Raw genomic sequence first — 17,420 nt, 5'->3', positions numbered from 1 at the left:
GGGCTCCACCTACTCTCTGACTTCAGAGGGCTGCTTGAATGCCTCAAGTGTGATTGATGCTAAATAACTTCCACAATGTTTCTTAGCACTCAGAGTTCTACCTTTTTTGCCTCAGATTCTAATTAATAATCATAATTAATCTAATCACAGATCACAATCCTCATTTTATTAATACATAATCAAAATCTAATCGATAATCACAATTCTAGCTTTTTGTCTCATGATTCTAACTAATAATCATAATTAATCATCATACTAGTGTTTTTGTCTAGATCTTTTATCTCCTTTAGAAATGTTCAGCCTTTTATTTTTAAACTTGCTATGTCTGCAGTGTCTATGGTATCTCGTGGCAATGGGTTCCATAGTTTTAGCAGCACATTGTATGAAAAAATACTTTCTTTTGGTTTTGAACACTCCACATTTCCTTTTCCTTCAATGCCCCTTGTTCTTATCCTGGGAAAACAGAAGCTCCCCCCCTCCCCCCCATTTTCTTTAAGCTATTTGTTATTTTATTACCATTTATCATGTGCCCTGTCCTAGGTAACAAGCCCACTCTTCCAGGGTGACAAATGTAACGCACACGCTTGAGATTGTGTGTAGTAAGGTTTATGTTGCTGTGTATCTTGTTTATGCTGTATATTTTGCCTCTAGGACTAAAAGAGAACCACGCCTCTCCCCCTCGTCTTAAGATTCCCATCAAGGGACCTGTGGAACCAGTTTGGTGACTCTGGCCACTTCACCCTGAGTGCTGACCACCTTTGCATTCCCTGGTCTGCATTAGCAGTGTTCAAATGATGCTGCTTCTGGTTGAACCAGGTGATGATGTCAGAAAAGTGATTTGAGGGTCAGGTCACTTGGGCTGGGTCTCTTTTTCCTCCTGAGGCTATTGAAGCCAGAAAGCTGAATTGGAAGCCAGAAAAGGCTGTTCCCTATTGGGGGGGAGAGAGGTCTCCCCTCTGCTCTTCACTGGAGAAGCAAATTGAAGCTCTTCTTTTCCCTTCTATTTTTCTGAGTTTTGAGTGGGATGATTCCATGGTTGGGGTATCAGTCCCTGCAGCAAACTAGCCAAGGTTGGAGCCTGGCAGTTTTGCTGGTGCACTCTGAGCCAGGGCTGAGAGCCTGGCATGTTTTAGTTGCTGTTGCAACTTCTTTTGGTTTCAGCATAACTGTGTTGCTGAACCCCAGCTACGTGTCTTGCTGGTAGCTTTGGCCACACAGGCCTTGAGTGGGATGATGCCATGAGTATATTTTTCCCTAGTGCAGACTGACCAGGAAACAGGGTCCTGGCAGTCACTGGCCCCTGTGTTGGGAATTGTAGTTCTCAGTATGGTGGTATAGCTGAGCAGCCAAAAGCCTGGGCTCTTTTTTGCTGTTTCACAGCTGTTGCATTTCAGCCCACCTGTGTGGGGTTGAACCCCAGCCATACATTTGGCTGGCACTTCTTGTTGTTTATCCAGGCCTCAGTGGTATGTAGGCCTGGCCAGCTTTTTGCTGTCCAGTCCAGGTCCAGCGAAATAGGCCTGGGCCTCCTTTTGTCCCTCTTGCAGTTTATGCCCCAACCAAGCGGTGTGGTTGGCCACTAGTTGCCAAGATAGCCTGGCCCCCCTTTTGGTGTTTCATAGCTGTTAGATCTCAGCATAGTAGTGTAGCCGAGACTAAATGTCCAGGCTGCAGCCAAATAGGCCTGGTGCTCTTTTGTTGTATGTTCAGGCCTTGGTGCAGGACAGGCCTGAGCCCCCCCTTTTACTGTTTTACAGATGTTGTGTCTCATCATAGCTGTGTTGCTGAGCCCCGCTATACATTTGCTGTATGTCTGGGCCTGGCATGGGGCCTGGCACATGTTGATTTTGCAGCTCTGTGTCCTAACCTAGTAGCGTGGTTGACACTAGTTGCAGTACAGGCTCTTTTGCTGTTTGGCTGGCTTTTGTTTTAACTTCTTTTGCAGTTTTCTGCCCCAGCAAAACTGGGATTAGGACTAGAAACTTGGGGGTGCAATATGCAGATGACAACTGCAGTTAACCCCCTCAAAGCCACCATGTGGAAGTAGAGATCAGCACTACAGCTTCTCAGGGAACAACAAGGGCCCCTTGCAACACAAAAGGACCTACGCTTTAGCAGCTCCCTGCGGCGCAGTGGATCCATGGAGCAGCTCATAGGACTTTCTGGTATGGGACCCCCCTCTCCAGCCCATTGCTGAAGGACAGGCATAGGGGTGCAGGTCCCCTGAACTACCCTTTGGGGAGTTCCAAGTCCCAGACTGCCTCTCCAAGAAGGTGCCACCTATAGACTTTGTTTTGTAGTTTATAGTGTTTTAAAATTATAGTTAGTGTTTACTTTTGTTTTTTCTTTATTCTTTGTAATAAATTTGGATTTTGTGTTTACACTACTTGCAAGGGAAGGATTGTTCGTTTTATTGGACACCCTTGTGATTCCTTTAGTGTTTCCTAGGTAGACTGGGTGGGGACTCGAGCCAAGGTAAAATATATTTAGTACCCCAAAATTGAACCTGGCCCTTGTTGCTACCAACAGGTGCTCAGCAGAAGGGTTGCAGTCTTCAGCACTCCCTATCATAGCCATGATTGCTCTCTGAATACAATATTCTGAGTGCAATCTTCTTTACAATATTCTTTGAATACAATAATCTCTGAGTACGATATTCTTTTTCAGATGGAATAACCAGTGCTCCATGACTGCAAGTGAAATTGAGAGTCACAACTTGCTGACCCTACAAGTTTCTCTACACAGGTAACTGTGCATTAGTGATACTTCTTGAACAGGACCTGCAAATGTTGGTTGCCCACTTTTCAGCATCCACAAAATGCTTTAGGCTCACAATTAGTTTAATGAAGACTGAGGTCATGCATTAGCTGGTACTCCTGGTACTCAGCAAGGGTTAAATGTTGCCCTACTGCATGTGCTTCAGCGGAGAGCAATTTCCTGTGACTCATGAGTTCTGCTACCTGTGCAGTGTGCTGGCAAATCAAATTAGTATCGACAAGGAAGCTGTTTTTTGCAGCCTTTGACAAAGTGACCAACTGACTTCTGTTGGAAGCAACAAGGAGTCAAGGTCTCTGTGAGAGTTAAGGTTTACAAAGCCATTGATCTTACTTTTACTTTACCAGTATGGAACCTGGATATACTTTTGGCAGCTAGAGAAAATCCACTTTGGAAAGGAGAAGGTTGAGGGGGGATATGACAAGGCACCTATAAAATCATGAAGAGTGTGGACAGAGTGAATAGGGAATTGTTACTCATCATGTCCCAGAATACTAGAACAATGTGAAATACTAGCACCAAGTGAAATAAGTAGGAGACAGGTTTAAAACTAACAGGAAAAAGTACTGTTTATGCAACACATAGTTAATTTGTGGAATTTATTGCTGCAGGAGGTGGTAGAAGCTGAGAATGTAGACAGGATGAAGAAGGGATTAGACAAATTCATGGATGATAGCTCTATTCTTAGTTGTTGAACAGAATGGCTGGAGACTTTTCCTTCGGCATCTCTAACCAATAATGGTGGATGTCAGGGAGGGTAATAAATAGGGGATGGGTCACGCTAGACAAAATATGGCCCATGGGCTGGATCTGGCCTGCCAAGGGATTTTGTTTGGCCCATGGTGGGTCCCTTGGTTCCTCCAAACCCTGGCATAGGGGCAGCCCAAATCATGACATGTGTAGCCAGTCCCACCACCCCTGGACACGTAGCAGGTGGTGTGGTGGTTGGACTCACTTCCCAGCAGCCCTGGTGATGGTAGCTCCTTTCTGTGGCTGCCGCCTCCAGACCTGGCCCCACTGCCTAGGCAGCCCAGTGAGTCTGCCCTGCACCCAGTGCTGGGACCCATGCAGGCAAATTTCACAGCTGGGTGGATAGAGCTGTGGGCAGGCAGGAAGCGGTGTTCTGGAGCAGGATGGGTGGGCAGGGCTGGGATCAAATGGTGGGATTGTGGGGCAGTGACAGCATGGTGCTGGGACAGAGCCGTGATCTGCTCCTCACATGGCCCTGCCACGTGGCCCTGGACTCGGACCCAGACATAGCTCCTTACCCACCGCCAGCCCCATCCTGTTCACCTGGCAATGCGCCCTGCCCGCAAGAGTCCCAGCTGGTCTCTGTGGCAGAAGGCCACCTCTGTTTCTCCCCAAAAACTCCGCTCTGTGACAATTTGGTTAAGATGGGCACAGCAGAGGAGACACACCTTTACCCTATCTCTTTAGGTAACCTGAGCTGGATACATTCCTGAGGGAGGGGGGAAACCTGCTCCCTCTGCCTACATGACTGGTATCACATACCTGGGTGAGGGGCTTCCTCCCTGGTGGGTAGAGACTGCCAGTTTGCCTGGCAACTAGTGATGTATTTCAAATTGGTTGGCTGACAGCCAGTGGGTGCTGGCCTCCATTGGACCAGGTAAATGAGGTCACAAGGGCTATATAAGTTAAGGACTGCCCAGGATGAGGGTGCAGCAGCCATGAGGGAGACTCAGGGACAGAGAAGAGCTGTGCCATCTGAAACTTGCTCTCTCTCTCAAAACTCATGATCAAGGAACTGCCTGCCAGAGGGAATCTCCAAATGCCTCTGGATGATACTTGTGAGTAAGCTACCTGAGATCTAACTAGATAGTTAGCTTGCAGTAACTCAGATGCGTGATCAAAGGCTACCCAGCCAGGGGAGTCTGCTCTATGGGATTTCTCTGATATTGCTCTACCCTGTACCCTATTCCAACCCTACCCTCTGTAACCAGTAAAGTTCTCCTTTGTACCTAGTGTGGGAGACTTATTGGGAGTGGGTCTAGATTATGCCTTGGGGTCCCCTTGGTTTGGCTGACTAAGGGAGACCACTACTTGTGCTTCTGACTGAGGGAAGCATCCCAACTTCTTGAAGTGAATCAAGTACCCTTGAGGGCTACTAGACTTGTGTTACCCAGGTTGTGCAGAGCCAGAATCAGTCCAGAGCCCTGGGTGGTGGCAGTGGAACCCCCAGGCTAGTGGGTGTGCTCCAGGAAGGGGATCGGCCAGACGTGAGGCGCCCCCAGGGAGGCACTCGGAGCCTGGAAGGTGGTCGGGCGCAGTAAGGTGGGTGGTTCAACGCAGGAGCACCCCCTACTGGCCCGCCACAGTCTCCATGGAGACCTTGGGATCTCAGAGTGGTGAAAGCACAGGGCCAGGACAGAACCACAATCCACTCTCCTCAAGTCTCTGCCTGCAGAACCTGTACCTGTACCAAGGCCATCCAGGGAGCAAATCACAGCTCTTCCCTGGGCCCTGCCTCCACGCTGTCACTGCCTCATGATTCCATCTCATGATTCCAGCCCTGGCTCCTAACCCACCCATCCTGCTCCCAGATGCAGCTCCTGAGCCACACAGGGAGTTTTGGTGGACTGTTGAATGAGGTGTGGGGTGCTGACCCAGTCTGCAACAGCTCACCAAAACTCTATATGTGGCCCTTGGGCCCAAATAATTTCCCAGCACTGCATTAGATCTATCCAGTTCAATGCTTTTCCTCTATAGCAGGGGCGGGCAATTATTTTGAGCGGAGGGCCACTTACCCAGTTTTGGCAGGCTGTCGAGGGCTGCATGGGTAGCCCCATCCCTTGATAGGTGCCCCACCCCTTGACAGATGCCCTGCCCCCGGTCACCATCTTGGGACCAACGTCCCAATGTCTTGGGACCGATGTCCCAGGGCCAGCACCGGTGGGGCCCAAAGCGGGGTGCAGGCTGGCAGGGGTCCATGGAGCTGGGCTGGGCTGGGCTACACCAGCAGGGAGGGGGGAGCTGGCCCAACTCCATAGAGCCCTTGCTGGGTGGGATCCTGCACTCCTGCCAGCCTGCTCTAGGCCCCACCGGCACTGGCCCCGGGACACTGGTGCGGGCCCTGTGCTCCCACTGGCTCCCCCCACCTCTCACACCCAGTGCCCCCTGTGCGGGCTGGGCCCTGATCCCGCCGCCAAGTGCAGGTCGAGAGGGGCGATCCGTGGCCCGTCTTTGCGCACGTGGGCTGTGGCCAGCAGCCTGGGCACGCGGGGTCGGAGAAAACCAGTGGTGAGCTAGAATTAGTCACAAACGCGTAGTGGTTGATTGAAAAGATTATTTACTTACACCCAAAGATGGTAGTGGTGTAGGCTGGACAGCTTTCCAGGTGCAGCTCCGCTTAAATCCTCGTTGGAGGACTACGACAAATTCGGTTGCTCCCACGGAGTTGTTTAGGCTCCGCAGGTTCGGTCAGTTCTTTCCCACGGAGTTGTTTAGGCTCTGCAGGTTCGGTTCGGTTCCCTGGTCCCCCGGAGTTGTTTAGGCTCCGTGGGTTCGAAAATTGGGTTTTCAGGAAAGGGATACATCTTGGATTGCGCTCGGCGACAGGGAGAGGCTAGAGGCGGTTCGTTCTTTTGTTTCCCCTCCGGAGTAGTTAAAGCTCTGTGGGTCCAATTGTTAAGCCTCTATTGCCTGTTTAAGAAAAGCGTTGGGTCCGTAAGGATCCGCAGCGCTTAGAGATCTTCACACGGGGTGAAGTCTCCTCCTCCTGGTGTTCGTGGAGTCCTCCAATTTGGGCGGAAACCACTCAAGCCTTTTGTACGGGTAGCAAGCCAATAGCTAGCCGCCACGTGTGCCTACATTTAGAACTGGCCAATAATGTGGCGCGAATCCAAATACAAATGGCGGGAACTCCTTTGCACCATACATCTCTGAGATGCAAAAGAAATGCACCATGCAAAGAAGCTGCAAATTGGCGGGAAATCCCCCGTTGCACCAGAGTTCTCTTCCGCAGCAGAGAACTCTACCGTGCAAAGAAAGCTACAATTTGGGCGGGAACAATAATTTAGAGGTGCCGAAGCACACACAAACAAAAATCACAGCTTTGGGTTGTGACACCCCCCAGCCCCGCAGTACAGGCCGGGGGTAGAGCACAGCCCCGACCCCCTGCTTGCCAGCAGGGAAGAAGCTGGTGCTGAGTGTGGGGAAAAGTGGCCCCTCATCTGCCCCATGGCTGGCGCCCCGTGTTGCAGGTGCTTGCAGCTAACATGGGGCTGTCTGGAGCAGGCACAGGCAGCCCCAGGCAGGCTGCGAGCACCTGTAGCACAGGGCACTGGCCATAGGGTGACCGAGGGGCCACTTTTCCCTGCGCTCAGCACCACCTTATAACCTGCTCCACTGCCAGCCTGGCAGTGGGGCCAGGTTACGAGGTGGCGATGAGTGCGGGGGGGGGGGTGGAGAAAGCAGACCGTCCCCGCCCCATCCCCAGCGCCCTGTGCTGCAGCCACTCGCAGCCTGCTTGGGGCTGCCTGTGCCTGCTCCGAACAGCCCCGCACAGGCTGCAAGTGCCTGCAGTGCGGGGTGCCAGCCATGGGGTGGGTGAGGGTCCGCCTTTTTCCGTGCAGGGAAGGAGCCCAGGAAAAAGCTGTGTGTGGGGGGGAAGCAGCCCCTCCCCCACCCCATGCCCAGTGCCCCATGCTGCAGGTACTCGCAGCCTGCATGGGGCTGTCCGGAGTGGGCACAGGTAGCCCTACACGGGCTGTGAGCAGTTGCAGCGCGGGGCACCGGGCGTGGGTGGGGAGGGGCTGCTTCCCCCCCCCCCCCCAGCGCTCCTTCCTTGCCTGGGGTCCACCCCCCTTATCTGAGCTTCCCATGCTGCTGGGGCAGCTATGTGCTCCCAGCCCAGAAATCCTGGCTGGGGCTTCCGCTGGGGGGTGGGGCTGGGTGGCCCCACTGTTGGAGCCCGCCGGGCTTCCCCTGGGTCCTACTGCCCTTGGTTCCTGTCATTTTTGACAGGAACCAAGGGCAGAGAAATATTAATTTTCCAAATTTTTTTAGGGGCCCTGTGGGCCAGATAGAATGGCCCCAATATTTTGCCCACCCCTGCTCTATAGCATCCATCCCTGACTGTTGATATAACTAGACCTGTGTAACAGGACACTGATCTTGGGCCCTATTACAGTCCAAGCTGACCAGCTGAGGGACTTACCTCTGGGCCCCAGGGTTGTGGCACTGACCCCAGAGACGTGTGGCCAACCACCTGGAGACTGGCCGAGCCTGGCTTAGGAGGTGTGCAGCCACGTGCCAACCCCAATTGGCTTCTGGGAGTTCTGCCAGAAGCCAAAAGGCACACATGTAGATCCCCCGGAGAGGGGAGTGCACAGCTCCTCCTGGGACAGGGCAGTGAAGTCTGTGTGCAGGCACAGAACAGGGTTTACTGCATCACAAATTCCAAACACTGGTCCGGGGACAAGAGATGCTAGGACACAAGGAACCCGAGAGCAAGAAGAGGCAGCCATCTGGGTCCCGGCCATGATAAGTGAGCAGAGAGAGGATAAGGCCCCTTGGAGGGAGGCTGCCCTAGGGGATATTGCTGGTCAAGGGACTAGCTAAATAGATGAACCAGCAGGTGAAAGGCTTGGACATGGCAGTGCCCTTAACCTGATTAATTAATGGTAGAACTGGCAAGGGAGCAACTCGTGAAGTGACCCATCCTAGATAAGCGTAGAGAATGGGATAAGCCAGTACCTGACAAACTCATTAATTGGTGACATATAAAGTGAGAGTTAATAGAGCAATGATGGACTTATTAATTGATTATTCAAAGAGTGATGATACACTGTACTGATGAAGTACAAGTAAGGATTGAGTGGCAAAAATTTGGTCATTAATGAAGTATAAACAACAATTAATTGAGTGATGAAACTCATTAATTAATGAAGTATGGATAAGAAGTAATATAGTGATGATAAATGCCTTAATTGGTGAAGTATAAATAAGAACCAACTGATTTGGTGAACCAGCAGTGAGAAACTTGCTAACAAGTGAATTATAAATTAAGCAGTTGAATGAGCCAGCAAGGGTTGAATGGCTGACTCCTGCAGGTAAATGGCAGGAACAACTGGTCTGTAGCCCGACATCATCTGGTATGTTATTGTAAGGATGAAACGTCAATAGACATCGCCTGCCTGAGTATGAGCAAGTGTGAGGGTAAGGTGTAGGGGAGGTGGAGCTCTGTGAAGAAAAGTCTTGCCCATGAGCCCTACCACTAATTGTGATGGACATCTCATCTCCCTTCTTTTCTCTTTTCTGATTATTTGAACATAAAGGCATGACAAGTGAGTAACTAAGGGAGATTCCAAAGTGGGGAGCAAGCAAACGTGCGCAACATCCCCAGGACATGCTCTCTTACAATCTGTATAACTGTATCAGTACAATTGGTAAAACATACCTGTTAGACAAGGCTTTAATAAATCTTGTTTAAACACAGTGAGCGTTCACACAGCCTTTTGCTCTTGTTTAGCTAAATCAGTTAAAAGCATGCCTTTATTTAACCTGGTGATACTCAGTGGACATGGAAGTCTGAATTTAACTTCTGAAGAGTCCTCTTTGGGCAGGGTGGTTAGTTTGTTGTTTGCTTAGACTTGACCTAGTCTTGTAGGGATGTCTCTGAAGGATTTGAGGATGATGTGAATGGATTTACAGTCTGTTCCCTGGGAGAGTAAGAGTGTGGAGTTCAGAATGCTCTAGTGAGACACCCCATCAGCAGCTCCTGAGTGAGTCTGAAGATGGAACACCTTTTGGCTTCAGCTTTCTCAGCTTTACATGAACAAAGGGCAAGAAGGATCTAACCAAATCATTGTAGTTGGGAGGCAAAACTATGGCAGTATGGGTCCCCTAAAGAAGAAGATGTATCTATGATAGGGATAAGTTCTGTACGCTGCAGTCCAAGGTGATCTTTAAAAACTGAACAGAACTAGCCAGGAAAGTTGAACTTCCATCTGCTTGCACTACCAAAGACAAATAACATAGGGAAGAAAGAAAGGGGACAAGGTCAGAGCACTGGAAACCAGCTAGTTCCACCTCTGGTATCTGCAAGAGTGACACACTATCCATGTGTTCCAAGCGTCAGGAAAAGCTGACGGATAGAATTGTTCACACTGAACACAAAGTTGGTCTGTATCCAAGAGAGAGACTCCTGTGCCTGCTGCCCAGAGCCTGTGTCTGAGAATTTTAGAGGGAGCAGCTTGGAAACAAGTGAATTTGTGAGTTGAGTTTCTAATCTGTTTCTTGTTTGTTTGTATCTGGGCACATCCTGTACCTAGAGTTTTGGACCCCTCAACAGGTCAAGTGAGAGAGGTCCATTCACATTTCTGTGGGGACTGTGTGAAAGAGATCTTTGTTTTTTGGGTTTTTTGTTCTTGTTTTTTTTGTAGACCCAGCCTTTGAAGTCTTGGTGTGATTCATTTCTCACTAAGCAGGGGTGAAATGATGCAGTGAGATACAGTATATAGGTCAGTTGCCAAGAGAAACCTTGAAGAGGCAAACAGGCAGCAAACAGGATTCTGGAGGGACAGCAGTTCCTTCTGCTTGAGTTTGGCTCTTTGCCATGTAGCAGGCATGGATGCTGAGGGATACTGTGGCTGCCCTCAGATATGCTATGATATCCTTTCTGCCAAAAGATAGAAAAAATTTTGATGCACAAAGTGCAAACTGGTAGCCAGGCAGGAAGAGAATATACAGATATTTTAGTCTGGAGGCAGAAGCATTGCTTTCTAGACTTTTTAACATCTAAGCAACTGAGGACTTGGACAACCAGATTCAGCAATGGTTGCCACAGCCACCACATGAAGCAGGATGAGTAATATGGGAACAGGGGAGAATGGAAACCGAAGAAATGGTCTGATAATTTGTGACCAAAAGGGGAAAGAAACCAGGAAAACTTCAGTTTGTTCTGGCATTATATTCTCTGAATTTATGAAACTCAGATAGAAATATGGAATTGCTATTAGCAGGGTTTTCCCTGATAAAAAATCACAAATTTTCTGATAAAAAATTGCAAATTCTTTAATAAAAACCCCAAATCCAAGATTTAAAATGAAAGGCCTCTCACTCCCTCTCACAGCCCCCTCTGCCCCTGCTCATGCCCCTTACTCCCACTCCTAGCCCCCCCAGCCCTGCTGGTGCCTCTCACTCCCCTTTACAGCCAGGGCTATGGGGCCAGGGACCTGGGTCCACAGCCCCTTACCCCAGGCAGGAGGTGGCAGCTGCTGCAGCGGAGATGAGCGTGGAGCCCTATTCCCCCTCTTTCCTCCCCCCCTCCCCCCGCCTGCTGCCTGCCTGCTATGGGCTTCAGTGGGGGGGGACCAGCTTCCCACCACTCTGTCCACTCCCAGGGGCCAGGGAGGACCCATGCCTCCCAGATCTCTTTGCTGCTGCGAGCTCCAGGCTTGGTGAGATGTCCCCTGCCCATGTGGCAGGGGTAAGGGGCGCAACCCCATGCTGCCACACTTGCTGCTGCCATGCACAGGGCAGTGCAGAGCTCACAAAGGGAAGGAGATCCTTGCATGGCCCCACTGCTCCCTGCCAGGCTGTGGAGGCCCTGGGGGAGGACAGCAAGGCAGGAGCTCACAGCCCATGCCTGCTCCCACCCTGCGGACAGATCTGGAGGACATGGGTCCCCCTGACCCCCAGGGGTGTATGCAGCGGTGGGGAGCCAGCCCCATCTCCAGCCCCCATCATGAGCCACCCACTGGCCCCTTCCTGCTCCACATATTGCCGCCCCAAGCTCCATACACTGCCCAGATTGGCAGCAGCCCCAGCTTCAGCCCTGCACAACTCCCTCCCCCAACTCCCTATGGGGGCCTCCATCTCTCCCCGCCCCCCTTACCTGTGGAAGCTGCTCTCTAGGCTGCCTGGTGGCCATATGCATACATGCACATGGCACCCCCTGCCTGACCACTCTCCTTCTGTTCCCTCCCAGCCCCTTGCAGGCTGGAAGTCTGTCAGCTGGCAGAGAGCTCTTTGCAAAACTGCAAATTCCATGCGTTTCTCTGGTAAAGGGGGGAATCTGTGGTTTCCTCTGGTAAAAGGGGGAATCTGTGGTTTCCTCTGTTTTTCTATGGGAAATGGAAAACCCAGATCCCTGGTTATTGGATACTCAGTGGGTGCATCTAGACAAGATGCTTACTGCGCAGTAGTTCATTATGACTGTGCAGTAGCACCACTGAGCATGAGCCGTGATGCGATGCTACTACACATTACTAATGATATACTGTGCAGTAAGCATCACCAGGCAATCATGCCAGGATGCTGTTGTGCAGTAACACCAGTTACTGCACAGTCATTTAGTACTCAGTTATGCAAGTACTAAATGACTGCGCAGTAAGAACTGCATAGTAGGCATCTCATGTAGATACACCCAGTGAGTCTAGTACCATAGAACCTATTTCTTGAGGAATGGAACAAAGCCACAGAGGATGTACCCGACAAGCATTCTTGAGGTACAAATGTAGCAAGAAACCTTTTTGCCTGCCCCCCACCCAAATGTGAAGCTCCTTCATATGGCAAAAGCCCCTTTTGCAGTAGTTGCCCCCTTTTGGGGATGCTTTCTCTTTTCTACCTTTTCTTCCTTCCTCTCTATCTTTCTTATATTATTATTATTATTTTTATATAAGGTGTACTTGTAGTGAAAATAGAGCTTGTAGATGCTCTTACAAATGTACTTTAAGTTTAAAAGTAAGTTGTACCATGTAACAATGTTAGCAAGGGAAGGAATCTCCATATAGAGTGGGTCCCTGAATGAATCATGGTTGATTGTGTAATACAGTAGCTAGTCTGGATAAGCAAGTTAATGAGCAGCAATTAACACCTACCTACAACAGACTAAGGAAAGGAAGGACTCAATACAGAGCCAGGAACTCCCTGAAACTTCACTGTTAAAGGTACGGAAGCCGCAGTTTGAACTAATCAACACTGGAAACAGACCCTTGGGGCTGAAATACCCCCTGATCAACCACTTCCAGAGCTCTATTCATCACAGCAGTGAATCAATCAAAATTAATCAGCGGACTCCTGAGACTGCACGCACCTGCGGACATGACCCCTGGGGCTGACAGCTGCCATCCAGCAGCTACCAAGAAGGACATCCCTCGTGGTCAATGACCCCTGGATTGGGTAAGCCTGAGAATTGGGGAGTCACCAAAGTCTGCCAGAGAGGGATAAAAGGCAGCGAAGAATGATCCCAAATGGCACCTTCTTTGACCTGATCAGCACCCTGCCTGTCCAGCCAGAAGGACCAGCTGGTGACCCCCTTCTGAAGCAACTTTGCACTGAAAGAAGCCTCGACTGGCCATCGACGGCAGACTCCAGCGCTTGGGGATAGGTATATCTTGACACTGGTGCTTAGTGTTCATAGCTAGCTACTGTGTGTGTGTGTGTGTGTGTGTGTGAATATGTGTGTGTGTTTGAGGGGATCAGCACCAAGGTTTATGGTCTGACTTTTGCATCTGTTCAATAAACTAGAATTTTATGATGATCCTGTGACTTGGTCCTTTGTAGCCAACACAAAGGAAGCCATCCACAAGAGAGGTTCTTCAGCCATCAAAAAAATGGAAACAGTCAGCATCAGCAACCCCATATTAAGAAGAGTGAGCAAAAAGTTCAGCAAATGATATGCTGCTGATGTGCTGTCTCTTAGTGAGAAAATATTAACAATATTGGACAGATTTATGAAGTTGTCTGGCAGGTTGCCTCTAATGATTCACAATGGAACCAATCACTAGGGATCAGATAAAGCTATGCAAATTATAGAAGACTTCAGGCATTTTGGAAGGGAGTAGAAGAGGGAAGAAGTCTAAGTTATATTCCCAGAGTTATCTCTGGCTCATGAGTGAGAACAGTGGTGACACATAGGGGGTGCACAGGAGTGCACATGCACCCCCTGAGAGCACTGGCACACCCCCTGACTGGCCCCGCTCACTGCTTAGGTGAGGGGGGCGGCCACTTCTGGAAGCAGCTGCAGTGACCGGCTGCCTCACAATTGGCCGTGGAGGGACCCCCCCACACCACCCTGGTCAGTGGGATCAGCCATGGGGGGACCCCCACCATCAGCAACATTGGCTGTGGGGGGACCCCCCTCGCCCCCAGTTGCTGACTGGTTGCTGGGGGGGCAGGGCACATGCCCCCCCAACTAAGGCGGCACCACTCGCCCATCAGTGAGAAAAAGCAGAAAATACTGGAGATGAATTGCTGGCTATATGATTGTTGTGGAGTTGGAGGTCCCAGTTTTGTGTAACATAGGGCCATAATCCTTTGGGAAGAATATTATATAAGTGGTAAAGCCTCCATTTTGCTAACTGTATCTGTTGAAGACTAGGTAGACCAGCCAGAAAGACAATATACTAACAGAAGGGGAAGCCCTTAAGGTACAATCTGAAAGTCAGTGTGTCATAAAAAGTGTGAGCCAATGTGACACAGAATGCAAAGAGAAAAAATGTTTCACATCCTCATGTACTGATGCTGGGAGGTAACAACAAGAGGAACCAGAAACTCTCATTGATGAGAAGAAATCTGATATAACTAGCAGTGATGAAACTGCTGCAATGATTTGCTGATTAAAAGTCACTTGCTATACTGTTTAGGACCTATAGATCAGGTAAAGGAGGTGGTGCTGGGGGAATGCTACATCATCTGTTTTAGGGCTATGGATAGCTTAGAACCAACAGTAGCATGAAACAACAAAAATCAATGTGTTCATTAATAAAGCCCTGGCTGAGAAGTTACCTAGCAGTGAATCAAAACAGGGAAAAGGATGAGCTTCTTGTTAAACACCAATCTGTAATTTGTAGAAAGGAGAACTGGGGTGGTATGGGGGACTTCAATTGGGGAAATGTGCTGGAGAGCTCATACAGCCATTAGTAAAATAGCATTAGTGTTTCTAAAAGTGATGGATGATAATTTCCTAACAAAAATATCTCACACTCAGCCCAAGGTAACTCTACTTTGGACCTCATGATGAAAAATAAAGATGAAATAATAATCTCTGGACTGAAAGCTGATTCCTGTCTAAAGCCAGTGATCATGACCTGATTACAGGGGAAAGGTCAAACAAATAATATTTATATACAATTCATGCTTCAAAAAACTAATTTCCAAATAGAACAAATATAAAAAAATAGAAGTTTAGAAGTTATGGAGTGTACAAAGTGTATAAAGCACAATAAAGACATTAAGGAAAGATGCATGGCTGGTGGGGCAAAGAATAATGATAAAGTTCTAAATATAATAGACGAAACACTAGGACTGGGCACAAAACCAGTGCCAAGCAGCATAGGTTAGCAGTAGCCAGCCATCCCTGGCCAATAGGCAGTGATGGTTCTTCATCAAGAGACACCCTCCCAACTCATAGGCACTTTGGAGGAGGTGCTAGGGCTTTCAGGGAGCCCCAGTGAGACATTTCTTGCCCTGACGAAGCTTTAATCTCAGAGAATAACATAAGTGGCCCTTACCTGTCTCTGTGTGTAACTTGCCTGGTGACTGAAGCCTCAGCTGTTCCTGAGCCTGGCCCTTCTTGGCTCTGGAGGCAGGCAGCTCTGTCCTGGGAGTCTTGTTTACATCCTGTCAAGGGATGCAGTGCCTGCAGTTCCTGTGTGCTGACATGGTGGATGGCTGGAGAATCTGAGCCTATTCAAAAAAGACATACCGTAATAATATGCATGGTCATACATAAAGAAAGAAGAAATGCTGACCTTACCCGCACAAGGGAAATGTTGACCTTACCCGCACATCCTAGAAAGTAGTCACTGGGTGCGTCTTGACAAGACATTTATTGTGGAGTAGACTAATTAGCTCTGCAGTAAAAATCTCACATCTACACATACAGTGCTATTAGGCCTCAGGAAACTAAAACTCCACAGCAGGCTAGTACTTGTAAATACAAGTACTAATAATAAAATAATAAAATAATTCCTGCTTTGGAATTATTTAGTGCACAGCAGCATACATGTAGACATTGACTTGGGCATAAATTGTACCTAGTCACCTCAACCAGCAGGAGGTCACAGTCCTACCTGCTGCCTAGCCACACGGCACCTCCTCCACCACCCGATGCAGCCACCCACTGCCCAGGCCTAACCCCCTATTTCCCCTGCCAGCCCCAGGCTGTCCTCCAGACCCTCGGCCGCAGTGCTGCCACCAGCCAGAGCCCAGGGCTGACCCCCATGCCCCCTGCTAGGCCAGGGCTGACACCTGGGCAGCTGCAGCTGGAGCCTGGTGTGGTGGCACAGTAGGGGGCACTATTACGCAAACACACCTGCTAGGCCCCAAACCTCACTTTGACGGTCTCCCTTGGGGAGCCTGCAGCCGGCTGTCCCACTTCCTTGAGAACCCCTGCAAGCCTAGGATAACGTTGCCACCACCCGGGCACTGGTCTCTGGTGGGGCTCTGTGCACACTAGGGCACACAGACCTCACAAACCTAGGGGGTGCTTTGACCACAGTTATATTTCTGGGTGCTTCTTTCAGCATGAAGCATCCCAAGATAGCATTTGAAAGAGCTGAGGGAAAATAAAAAGACAAACTTTGTTGACCAGGCATGGGGTGGAAGGCCTCTCCCTCTCTCGGTGCCCAAGAACACAGAATGTAACCCAACACCTTTATTGATTGGGGCGGGGAGGGGGGGTTTGGACAAGGAAGTCAAAATACACTTTGAACAAACAAAAGCAACTTGAGTCTTTACAGATATTGGATACGGTGGCCCTTTTAAGATGTAACCTGCCTATACATAATTTCTAACTCCTGGCAGGTTACCAGGTTTCTACTTACAGAAATCACCAGGCTACTGCCTGGAGTATGTTGCTTGTAATTTCAAGATGCCCACTGGCAGGAAGAGAGAGCTCCCTCCTCCCCCTAGGAATTTTATCTGGCCAGGTCACCTGATTGAGTAGCCTGATCCAAGAGGAGTGGAGAGGGAGAAGGGTCACTTGACCAAAGTGAGGGTCAAAGTGGGGGGGAAGGATTTTCTTCACACCTGGAACTCCCCTTGGCTGCTGCAAGGGCCAGACCAGGGCAGGAGTATATGCTATTAATGAGACCAGTACTGGAGCACTGTGTCTGATTATAATGTTCAGGTTATAAAGAGATGTTAACAACCGGAGAAGGTACTGAATGAAAATAGCCACAAAAAAAAGATTCAAGGGTTGGGGAAAGTGCCTTGCAGTAAGAGACTGAAAGAGCTTAATGTGTTAAATATATCAACAATATTGAGAACTTCTTCACAGGGCGAACATTCTGGGTACGAAAAGTGTTCTCTAATCTAGCAGAGGAAGGCAGAACAAGAGGTAGCGTGTGGAAGCTGAAGCTGGAGACACTTGGATTAGAAATAAAACACAAAAGTTTAACAAGTGCAAGTGACTGGAACAAACTCTTAAGGAAAGAGGTATATACTCCACTTCTTGATGCCTTTGCATGATAACTGAATGCCCTTCTGGAAGACCTGCTTCAATCAAATAAATCTTTGGTCATGGTGTAGGGGTAGTTGGGTAGAATTTGATGCCACGTGTTACACAGGAGTCAGACCACATAATCTAATGGTGACATTAACCTTAAGCACTTGAATCTGTAGGTAATACCTAAAGGAACAGAAGGCAAGAAAAGAAGCCGTCTTCCCAAGGGAAGACT

The 17,420-nt window shown here is 49.2% G+C and overlaps 1 long non-coding RNA gene across 1 annotated transcript in view; it reads left to right on the top strand.

Moving 5' to 3' along the window:
• The window catches only part of LOC109280339 (uncharacterized), a 28,966-nt gene continuing 11,546 nt past the window's right edge, over positions 1-17,420 (top strand). Inside the window, exons 1-3 of the long non-coding RNA XR_002086621.2 lie at positions 1-2,165; positions 2,668-2,745; positions 17,021-17,178. This is a non-coding gene — a long non-coding RNA (uncharacterized LOC109280339). The remainder of the gene's footprint in view (positions 2,166-2,667; positions 2,746-17,020; positions 17,179-17,420) is intronic.

This window comes from Alligator mississippiensis, chromosome 1, assembly GCF_030867095.1.
Source record: "Alligator mississippiensis isolate rAllMis1 chromosome 1, rAllMis1, whole genome shotgun sequence".
In the NCBI taxonomy this organism is placed as follows: Eukaryota; Metazoa; Chordata; order Crocodylia; family Alligatoridae; genus Alligator; species Alligator mississippiensis.
The sequence above is the reverse complement of the archived record's forward strand: the minus strand, read 5'-3'. Positions and strand labels throughout refer to the sequence as shown.